This window comes from Hemiscyllium ocellatum, chromosome 16, assembly GCF_020745735.1.
Source record: "Hemiscyllium ocellatum isolate sHemOce1 chromosome 16, sHemOce1.pat.X.cur, whole genome shotgun sequence".
NCBI classification, from domain to species: Eukaryota; Metazoa; Chordata; class Chondrichthyes; order Orectolobiformes; family Hemiscylliidae; genus Hemiscyllium; species Hemiscyllium ocellatum.
Genome location: NC_083416.1, coordinates 62038878 through 62049831, shown reverse-complemented (window position 1 = coordinate 62049831; position 10954 = coordinate 62038878). Strand labels below are relative to the sequence as shown.

At 42.6% G+C, this 10954-nt stretch overlaps 1 protein-coding gene across 4 annotated transcripts in view; it reads left to right on the top strand.

Annotated features, from left to right (window-relative positions):
• Positions 1-1378: 1378 nt before the first annotated feature.
• Positions 1379-10954, top strand: part of aff4 (AF4/FMR2 family, member 4) — a 95184-nt gene continuing 85608 nt past the window's right edge. For 3 of the 4 annotated variants that reach the window (XM_060837325.1, XM_060837322.1, XM_060837323.1), the window contains exon 1: positions 1379-1778. The gene's annotated coding sequence lies outside the window, so the exon portion shown is untranslated. Of the gene's footprint in view, positions 1779-2358; positions 2380-10954 lie in introns of those variants that run through there. The other variant, XM_060837324.1, reaches the window with a different exon arrangement.

Genomic DNA, 10954 nt, shown 5'->3' with positions numbered 1-10954 from the left:
CGAAACGTCGATTCTCCTGCTCCTAGGATGCTGCCTGACCTGCTGCGCTTTTCCAGCAACACATTTTCAGCTCTGATCTCCAGCATCTGCAGTCCTCACTTTCTCCTTTTAGCTATTAGTGCAAACCTATCTGTTAGCATTGTAATTGATTTATTTTTCCAAAACAGAAAGAACACAAGTTGCATGTGAAAGTGATTAATTATGCTTCAGAAAGAAAATCTAAAAAGAAAAAAAATCTGATTAAAGAACTGACTTCTCACATATATGCACAATCACTGTTTATTGGATGGTTGTTGGTACAACTGCAGTTACTATGGAATTATTAATTTTCCAAATGTCACTGTCTAGCTCTTCCCACACACGTAACATTCAAAGGCAAGAATACTAAGGAGGCCGAGGGGAGATCTGTTTAGGGTGTATGAAGTTGAAAGGAGCTTGGATAAAATACATGGAAAGGAGATTGGAAGGAATTGATAGAAGAATTAGAGGGGAGATGAGTGTTTTTTAGGGTAGTAGGAGTCTGGAAATCATTGTCTAAAAGTATAGTAAATGCAGAAATTCTTAACTGATTTAATAGCGAACACTTGGAGTTCCATCACCACCAAGGAAACAACACGTGGTGGAAAACGTGATCAATGGCATTTTTTTTGGCCAGCATAGACAGGATGAGCAGAGTGGCATCCTGTTGTCATCCTTTTTCTACATTTTCTAGATTTTTTAAATATCTGAAGAAATCGAACTACACTTTCTAAAGCTGCAAACTTTTAAATCGTGTGTTGGCTCTAACGCGATGATAGGGCAAACACTCCAAGCGCTGTTTTTAAAAGGGTGATTTTTCTATAACAAGAAGCAACTGTATGCGTCTGTAGGGAAAGAAGCAGAACCAAATCATATAAAATCTTTCAAGAATCAGGAACATTGGTAAAAAGAAATCTGCACAATTGACAAATAAGACATACCTAGCCGACTCATCTTGCATAGTGCAAACATGTAGCAGCAACGTGTTCATGTCCGAGGGTGACTGGCTTTGCACTGCCATCATCTCCCTCTTAAGTTTTATCCCCTGAAAATGCAAGTGCAATTTAGGTTTGCACTTTAAACTAAAACAGATCAATAAGTGAGGCGCTAAAATGTATCCAGGACGTGAGCACATGATTGCAGGCGGACCACCCTGGGACAGGACTGGTTACCCCATACTGTACCTGGTGTCTTCTTTGGAAGCAGCTACTCACGTTCCAGAGCAGCTTTACACCTGGAGACAAAGTGGGCGGGGGCCAGGTTGGCTTTGGTCACGTGCTCTTAGTATCCCGCGATGCTCTGCGGCAGCAGGTAAGCCCCGCCCCAGGCGCCGAAGGTCACGTGACGCGCTCTCCCCTGGTTACCAGCTGTTCTTGCTCGGGGCCGGCACCTAAAATGGCGGATGCGTGATTCCATTTGTTATTTTTTTAAAAAGAAAAAGCCTTTTATTTATTTAATATGTATATATATCTATTTCTTGGAGCAGCAGTGGTGACGACAACGTTGCGATGAACGCGGAGGGACTGTACAGGCGGCTGTCGATCTGGAAGGAAGGTGTTGTCTGCTTTTTGAGAGCGGTCGGCAGGCAGTAGGAGCGGCCCGGCCGGTTCCGTTGGTGCTTCTCTTACTCCCTCCCTACCCCCGCCAGTATCCCCCCCACACACACCCTCCGGCGGGGTTCATCCTGGTCTTTCTCTCCTTTATTTTTCCTGAGTGCATCGCTGTGCGAGAATGGCTCAGGACCTCGGACAGGACTGAAGGTAACAAAGCCGCCGCGGTGTTTTCAGTGGGGCCCCGAGGAGTCTGTGAAACTCCCAAATTCCCTCCTCCCGCTGCCGGTGAAGGAGCTGGTCATCCAAACTGATTAGTATCCGTTTAACGTACATCCTTTCCTCTGTCACCCGCCCCACCCCGCTTCAAAAATGTAGAACTATATCAGCGGTGTTCAGTTTTTCAGATGTGTAATTTTTTTATAAACCTGTTTTCATTAATTTGCTCCATTATTGTCCCCTTCTCCTCACTCTCCACCCCTTTTACCCCCCTCCCCCGCGCAAAAAAAACAGCCGTCCTTTGGGATGTCGGGAATTGAGGTGTGTAAGGTTGAATTTTATCCCCTCCTTCTCCGAAAACAGTTTTAGTCGATGCGACGTCACTACGGCCGAACCCTTTTGTTCAAACGGGGTCTACAGGAGGTGAGGTTGCGTAGCGGCAACACTGCATCCCGGGAGTAGTTGTCCTTCCCGGCCAATAAGCTCCTCCTCATGGTATTTGATGCGCTCAGTAAGAACTACAAACCCCAGGATTGTTGGCAGCAATACGGTTAAACACGCAGTTTCTTGGAAAAGAAGCGGAAGAACTTCGGTAAAAGACTCCCACTTTCTCTCTTCTCCCCCCCCCCCCCCCTTTCCAAACTCCCATGGTACGATTAATATGCTACATGTAACTGCGATTGTTAATTTTTTGCCAGTTTTTAAAAAAAACCTGACTGCATTTACGTTCTGCTGAGGGAATGCAAATTTATGAATGTTTTGTCTCGACAAGCTATTGGGGGCTATTTGCCTGAGTTGCGTCAAGTGTTGGCTAACGCCAATATCTATTCTGTTGCCTTAGACCAGCAAGTTTGTGTAATCTGACCTATTTACAAAATTTTAATTATGCCTGATTTTATCTTAGATTTTGTAATGTGTATTTGAATTTATCATTTGAAAATAATTACTTGTATTTGCCAATGCAATATTATATTGATGGTTTGACTGTTTTTGCCCATCTTCAAACTGATTTCACCAAACTTAATGGACGGTTTGATTTCTGAATAAATTTGTCACTGATATGCAGTTTTGAGTGCAATGTGGTAGTGAAGCTGTTTTTGTGATATCACAATGGTAGTGAGCTAGTCTGTAGTGATGCACACAAAATTGGAAAGCAGAATAAGGGACACAGGAGCAAAAAGACCCTTGAGGGCAGGATTAACAAACTATGGAATTGTTCCAAATAATACTTTTTTAGCATTAGCTCATTTCCTTGCATTTGACTGTTGAATTTGTTCTTAAGCTAAACTGTCTTAACTTGTTGAATATGAACTTGTTTAAAATGGTCTGTTCCATGTATGGATCAGATTTGCATCATGTGCTTCTTTCTCTTGTTTGACTTGGGAAGCGTAGCTGTTTAATGCAATTAATAGAATCACAGCATTGTAACATTGTTTGGCAACTTTGACTTTGGATTCATTACTTGTTGATTTATTTCAAGTTATTCTGTTCGCTGAAAGTCACTGAATAGTAAAACAAAAAATGCCTGCTCTCTGGTTTGATCGTGAAAGTCTAGGATGAATTCTGAGAACCAATGCACAAGTTACACTTTTAGAACATAGAACATTACTGTACAGTACAGGCCCTTCGGCCCTCTGTGCCGCCCTGTCATACTAATCCCACCTACACTATTCCATGTACATTCATTTGCCTGTCCATGACCACTTAAATGCACTTAAACTTGGCGAATCTACTACCATTACAGGCAAAGCATTCCATACCCTTACTACTCTGAGTAAAGAAACTACTTCTGATGTCTGTCTTATACCTATCTCCTTTCATTTTACAATTGTGTCCCCTCATATTTGTCGTCCCCATACTTGGAAAAAGGCTCTCCCTGTCCACCCTATCTAACCCTCTGATTATCTTGTATGTCTCTATTAAGTCACCTCTTGACCTCCTTCTCTCTAACGAGAACAGCCTCAAGGCCCTCAGCCCTTCCTCGTAAGACATTCCTTCCATACCTGTCAATATCCCAGTAAATCTCCTCTGCACCCTTTCCAAAGCTTCCACATCCTCCTCATAATGCAGTGACCAGAACTGTACACTCCAGAGCTTTGCACAGCTGCAGCATAACCTCTTGGTTCCGGAACTCAATCCCTCTATAAATAAAGGCCAAAACACTGTATGCCTTCTTAACAACCCTGTCAATCTGGGTGGCAACTTTGAAAGATCTTTGAGGAACACCGAGATCTCTCTGCTCATCTGCACTCCCAAGAATCCTACCATTAGCCTAGTACCTTGCATTCCGATTACTCCGGCCAAAGTGTATCACCTCTCACTTGTCCACATAAAACTCCATTTGCCACCTCTCAGCCCAGCTCTGCATCCTATCTATGTCTCTCTGCAACCAACTACATCCTTTGTCACTATCCTCAACTCCACCGACCTTAGTGTCGTCCGCAAACTTACTAACCCACCCTTCTAAGCCCTCATCCAGGTCATTTATAAAAATGATGAACAGCAGGGGACTCAACACTGACCCTTGCGATACGCCGCTAGTAAATGGACACCAAGATGAACATGTTCCATCAATTACAGCACTCTGTTTTCTTTCAGCAAGCCAATTACTGATCCAAACTGCTATGTCTCCCACAGTCCCATTCCTTAATAGCCAACTATGGGGAACCTTATCGAACGCCTTGCTGAAATCCATATACACCACATCAAACGGTTTACTCTCATCTACCTGTTTGGTCACTTTGTCAAAAAACTCAATAAGATTCGTTAGGCACGACCTACTCTTCACAAAATCATGCTGACTATCCCTGATAAGATTATTCTTTTCTAGATGGTTATAAATCCTTAACCATTTCCAACACTTTGCCAACAACTGAAGTGAGACTCACTGGTCTGTAATTACCAGGGTTGTCTCCACTCCCCTTTTTGAACAAGGGAACCACATTTGCTACCCTCCAGACCTCGGGCACTATTTCTATAGACAATGATGATTTAAAGATCAATGCCAAAGGCTCGGCAATCTCTTCCCTTGCTTCCCAGAGGATCCTAGGATAGATCCCATCCGGCCCAGGGGACTTGTCTATTTTCACACTCTGCAGTATTTCTAATACCTCTTCCTTGTGAACCTCAATCTCTTCTAGTCTAGATGCATGTATCTCTGTATCTTCCTCGCCAACATTTTCATTTTCTATAGTGAACACTGTCGAAAAATATTTATGAAGTGCTTCCCCTATCTCCTCTAACTCCACACACAACTTCCCACTGTTATCCTTGATTGGCTCTAATTTAACACTCGTCATTCTTTTATTCCTGACATACCTATGGAAAGTCTTAGGGTTAACCCTGAGCCTGTCCGCCAACAACTTCTCATGTCCCCCTCCTGGCTCTTCTGAGCTTTCTTTTTAGGTCTTTCCTGACTTCGTTGTAACCCTCAAGCACCCTAACTGAGTTTTCACATTTTGTCCTAACATAAGCCGCCGCCTTCTTCTTGACCAGAGATCCCACTTCCTTAGTAAACCACGACTCTCACATTCTATATCTTCCTCCCTGCCTGACAGGTACATACTTATCTAGGACACACGGGAGCTTTTCCTTGAATAAGCTCCACATTTTTCATGTGCTCATCTCTTGCAGTTTCCTTCCCCATTCTACGTTTCCCAAATCTTTCCTAATTGCATCATAATTTTCCTCCCCCCCCCCCCCCCAAAAAGGTGTAACTCTTGCTCGGTGGAGTACACCTATCCCTTTCCATCTCTAAAGTAAACCTGACAGAATTGTGATCGCTGTCTCCAAAGTGCTCACCTACTTCCAACTCTAACACCTGGCCAGGCTCATTACCCAGCACTAAATCTAAAGTGGCTTCGCCCCTTGTAGGCTTGTCTACATACTGTGTCAGGAAGCCCTTCTGCACGCACTGGGCAAAAACTGACCCATTTATAGTAGTCGTACTGTAGTGATCCCAGTCAATATTTGGATAGTTGAAGTCCCCCATGACAACTACCCTGCGCCTCTCACTCCTATCAAGAATCATCTTTGCTATCCTTTCCTCTACATCTCTGGGATTATTCGGAGGCCTATAGAAAACTCCCAGCAAGGTGACTTCTCCCTTCCTGTTTCTAACCTCAGCCCATACCACCTCAGTTAATGAGTCCCCAATATTACAACTGTAATATTGTCATTGATCAACATTGCCCCACCCCCCCCCCCACTTTTAACCATCTTCTCTGTTCTTACTGAAACATCTGAATCCCAGAACCTGCAACAACTATTCCTGTCCCTGCTCTATCCATGTCTCCGTAATGGCCACAACATCGAAGTCCCAGGTACCAACCCACCACACCAGTTCACCCACTTTATTTCGGATGCTCCTTGTGTTGAAGTACACACACTTCAAACCAGGTTCTCGCTTGCTAGTGTCAGATACTTGATTTGGGAACTCCCTGCTCTCATCCTCTTCTGTACCTGTTCCCATCCCCCTGCTGTATTAGTTTAAATCCACCTTAATAGCTTTAGTGAATTTTCCCACCCAGGATTTTACAGCTTTCTGATCTCTGAAAATTTCAAAAGGAGATAAAAGCCCTGATAACAATGTTTCAGAAGCTGATTACAGGAAAATATAAATTTTGTAATCTATTTTGAGGATTCTGGCATGTTATGATTCATTAAACAAATTACATTTACTTACCTACCAATTGCGGTATGGTCTCACTTTAAATTATACATCACGCAGACCGAACATAGACATCTTGCTGGGATCTTACAGAATACGTTTGGAGATACCTCTGTAGTCCCAGTTAGATGTAGTTTGGAATGAGTTGAATGCTAGTCCTTGCAAATGAGAAGATTGGGGAATACTATTTTCCTTGGCTTTCATTGATTTTATTTTCAATCACGGCAGTAAAAATAACTTGCATTTATGTAAATCCATTCATAATTCTTGACAATTCGGAGCACTCTACAATCAGTGAAGCACTTTTGGTAGTCAGTACTATGGAGAGCATATCAACCACTTTGAACAGGCAAGGTAGAAAAATGGCAGTGAGAGTTGCAGAGTCTAGTTTGGTGCTGTTGGTTGAAGGATAACAATTGGCTTGGATAGTGATGCAATTTATATTTCTCTCATAGTGCCATGGAGTTTTATGTCCATTAGAGAGGATAAATTAAGCCTCAGTATAACTTCAGAAAGAGCACATTGGCAGAGTAGCACTCCCCTTTTTTGTGACCATTCAGACCCTTGAGCCCTTTCATCACTTGATTAAATGATGTCTGATCTTAATGTCATCCACACAACCCATGACATCTTCACCTAAAACAAGTCTATTTTTCTCAGTTTTATAGGTAAAAACAATGACTGCAGATGCTAGAAACCAGAGTCTAGATTAGAGTATGTTGGAAAAGCACAGCAGTTCAGGCAGCATCCGAGGAGCAGTAAAATCAATGTTTCGGGCAAAAGCCCTTCATCCTGATGAAGGGCTTTTGCCCGAAACGTCGATTTTATTGCTCCTCGGATGCTGCCTGAACTGCCCTTCTCAGTTTTATGTCAGCTCCAGATTCTTTTTCTTCTCACAGAAAATGAGAACTTCATTAGATGGATTGACAGTCATTGCCCATCTCTAATTGTCCTCTAAAGTAGTAGTGAGCTACCTACTTGAACTATTTCAGTAAATTTGGTATTGGTTGCACCCACAGTGGTGTGGGGAGCAGGTTCCAGGATTTTAACCTAACAATAGTGAATAAACGGCAATTATATTTTCAAATAAAGATTGTGAATGGACTGGAAGTGCACCTCGAGATGGTGATATTACCATGTATTTGCTGCCCTTGTCCATCTCGATGATAATGGTTGTAGGTTTAGAAGTTCTAAGGTGCCTTGGTGAATTTCTGCATTGATGTTACACACTGCTCCTACTGTGCACTAATGTTGAAGGGAGTAAATATTTGTGGCTGAGGTTATTGCCAATTAAGTGAGCTGCTTTGACCTAGATTGTGTCAAGCAGCTTGCATTTTGTTGGAGCTGTACTCCTCCGGACAGTATTCTGTAACATTCCCGACTTGCACCTTGTAGATGGATGGATAGGTTTTGGGCAGTTAGGTGAAATTCTTGCTGAAAGGCTTGGCCTGTGACCTTGTCCTATAGCTGTGGTATTTACATGGCTAGTCCAGTTTAATTTTGGCTCATGGTAACCCTCGAGATGTGACTCCTTAATGGTAATATCATTGGGCAGTGGTTACAGAGTCACAGAGATGTATAGCATGGAAGCAGACCTGTCAGTCCAACTCATCCATGCCAACCAGATCTCCTAACCTAATCTAGTCCCATTTGCCAGCATATGGCCCATATCCCTCTAAACCCTTCCTATTCATATACCATCCAGATGTCTTTTAAATGATGTAATTGTACCAACCTCCTCCGCTTCCTCTGGCAGGTCATTCCATACACCCACCACCCTCCGTGAAAAATTTGTCCCTTTTATATCTTTCCTTTCTCACCCTAAACCTATGCCCTCTAGTTCTGGACTTACACCTCCCCCCCCCCCCCCCCCCCCCCCCCCCCCCCACCCCCCCAAGGAAAAAATACCTTATCCACTTATTCTATCCATGCCCCTCATGATTTTATGAACCTCTCTACGGTCACTCCTCAACCCCCAACACTCCAAGGGAAACAGCCCCAGTCTTTGCGGCCTCTCCCTATAGCTCAAATTCTGATGAAGAGCTTTTGCCCAAAATGTCAGTTTTCCTGCTCCTCGGATGCTGCCTGAACTGCTGTGCTTTTCCAGCACCACTCTAATGGAGAATCTATAGCTCAAATCCTCCAACATCCTTGTAAATCTTTTCTGAGCCCTTTCAAGTTTCACAACATCCTTCCGATAGGAAGGAGACCAGAATTGCATGCAATTTTCCAAAAGTGGCCTAACCAATGTCCTTTACAGCTCGAATCCTATACTCCACGCTCTGACCAATAAAGGAAAGCATATCAAACACCATCTTCACTATATCCTATCTATCTATATTAAGGGACCTAACAACCTGCACTCCAAGATCCATCTTGTTCAGCAACACTCCTCAGGATATTAGCATTAAGTGTATAGGTCCTTTTCTGATTTGCTTTTTCAAAATGGAGCACCTCATATTTATCTAAATTAAACTCCAACTGCCACTCCTCAGCCCGCTAACCCATCTGATCAAGATCCTGTTGTACTCTGAGGTAACCTTTGCTGTCCACTGCATCTCCAATTTTGGTGTCATCTGCAAACTTACTAATTATACCTCCTGTGTTCACATCCAATAAGTGATGGTGGTCATTGCCTGACACTTATATGGCATGACCTTTACTTGTTATCTTGAGCTGGACATCATCTAGGTGTTAGTACATTGAGATATGGACTGCTTCTCAATTTGAAGCATTGTGCATATGACTGAACTGCTATATGACATTAGTGAATGCCTTCACTTCTCACTTTGTGAAGTGGGGAATAGGTCATTAATAAATCAGGCATAGACACTACCCTGAGGAGGTCCTGCACAGAGGTTTCAGAGCTCACCTCTGATAACCGCAGCTATATTCCTTTGCTCTGTAAGACTCAAACCAATAGAGAGTTTTCCTCCTGATTCCCATCGACTCTAGTTTTGCTGAAGCTCCTCAATGCCGTTCTCAGTCGAATGCATCCTTGAGGTCAAGAGTGGTCACTCTTGCCTCGTGTCTCAGTTTAGCTGCTTTTGTCCATGTTTGAGCAAAGGTTGTAATGAGGTCAGGAAGTGAGTAGCTTCTATGTAGGGGTAGGTATTTTTTATCCAACCTTTTCAGGGACATGAGTGAATATATTGGTCATCTTTCAAGATTCTTTAGACTCTTGGACCAGTTACTACAGAGTGGAGGGCAACTGATATTATTCCACTATTTAAAAGGGGAGGTAGGGAGAAAACGGAAATGTAGACCAGTGAATGTGATGTTGGTAGTGGTAAAGATGTTAGTCAATTATCAAGGCTTTTTACACTTAGCAAACAGAATTAGGCACAGTCCGCATGGATTTGCAGAGGGAAATAGTGTTTGACAAATCGTAACTTTCAGAAGGCTATTGACAAAGTCCCACATAGGGAATATAGTATACAGACTTGATCATCTTATCTGAGGAAGGATGTTCTTTATAAAGAGTGCAGCAAAAATTTACCAAACTGATTCTATTCTGATGAGGAATCACTGGTCTCAACTTTAACTCTGTGGGGGAAAGCAGATGCTGCCAGACTGCTCAGCTTCATTAGTAATTTCTGTTCTTATTTTACCAGATTGATTCCTGGAATGATTGATATGAGGAGCGATTGAATTGGTTAGGATTATAGTCCCTTGAGTTTAGAAACATGAGGGATATCTCACAGAAAGCTATACATTTTGATCAGGACTAGACAGGTTAGCTATATGATGATATTCCCAATCGTGGGGGAGTTCAGAACCAGGGATCATAGTTTAAGGGGTAAACCGTTTAGGACTGAAATGAGAATAAATTTCTTCACCCAGAGAGTTGTGAGCCTGTGGAATTCACTACAGAAAGTAGTTGAGTCTAAAACATTAATTATTTTCTAGAAGGATGTAGATATAGCTTTTCTGGCTAAAGTGATCAAGGGAAGAGGGGAAAAGTGGGATTAGGGTATGAATGGCAAAACAGGCTTGAGAGATTGAATAGTGTACTCCTGTTCCTATCTTGTATATTTCTGTAATGAGCGAATACCCCTTAAGTTTTGCATTAATTTGATGATTGAGAGTAGACACATTGGACTTTAATTGACCAGGTTGAATGTATCCTGCTTTTCATGTACAGAATGCAAGTAAGCAATTTTCTACATGTCTGGTAAATATCAATATTTTAGCTGTATGCAGCTCGTTCTGGAGCACATGGCCTCTTGCAGTTTCCAGACCCCTCTCGTTTCTGGTATGGCATGAATTGAGTTGTCTGAACACTGCTGTCTGTAATACAGGTGACCTCTTGAGAAGGCTGAGGTGGATCATCCGCTTGGCACTATTGGCTGCAGATTGTTGCACATGTTACCTTTCTATATTAATATACTGGGCTCACTCGTATTGAAGTTGTGGATATTTGTTGAGATGGCTCCTTCAAAGTTGTTTCATTGTCCACCACCTTTCATGACTGGATGTGGCAGGACTGTAAATCTAA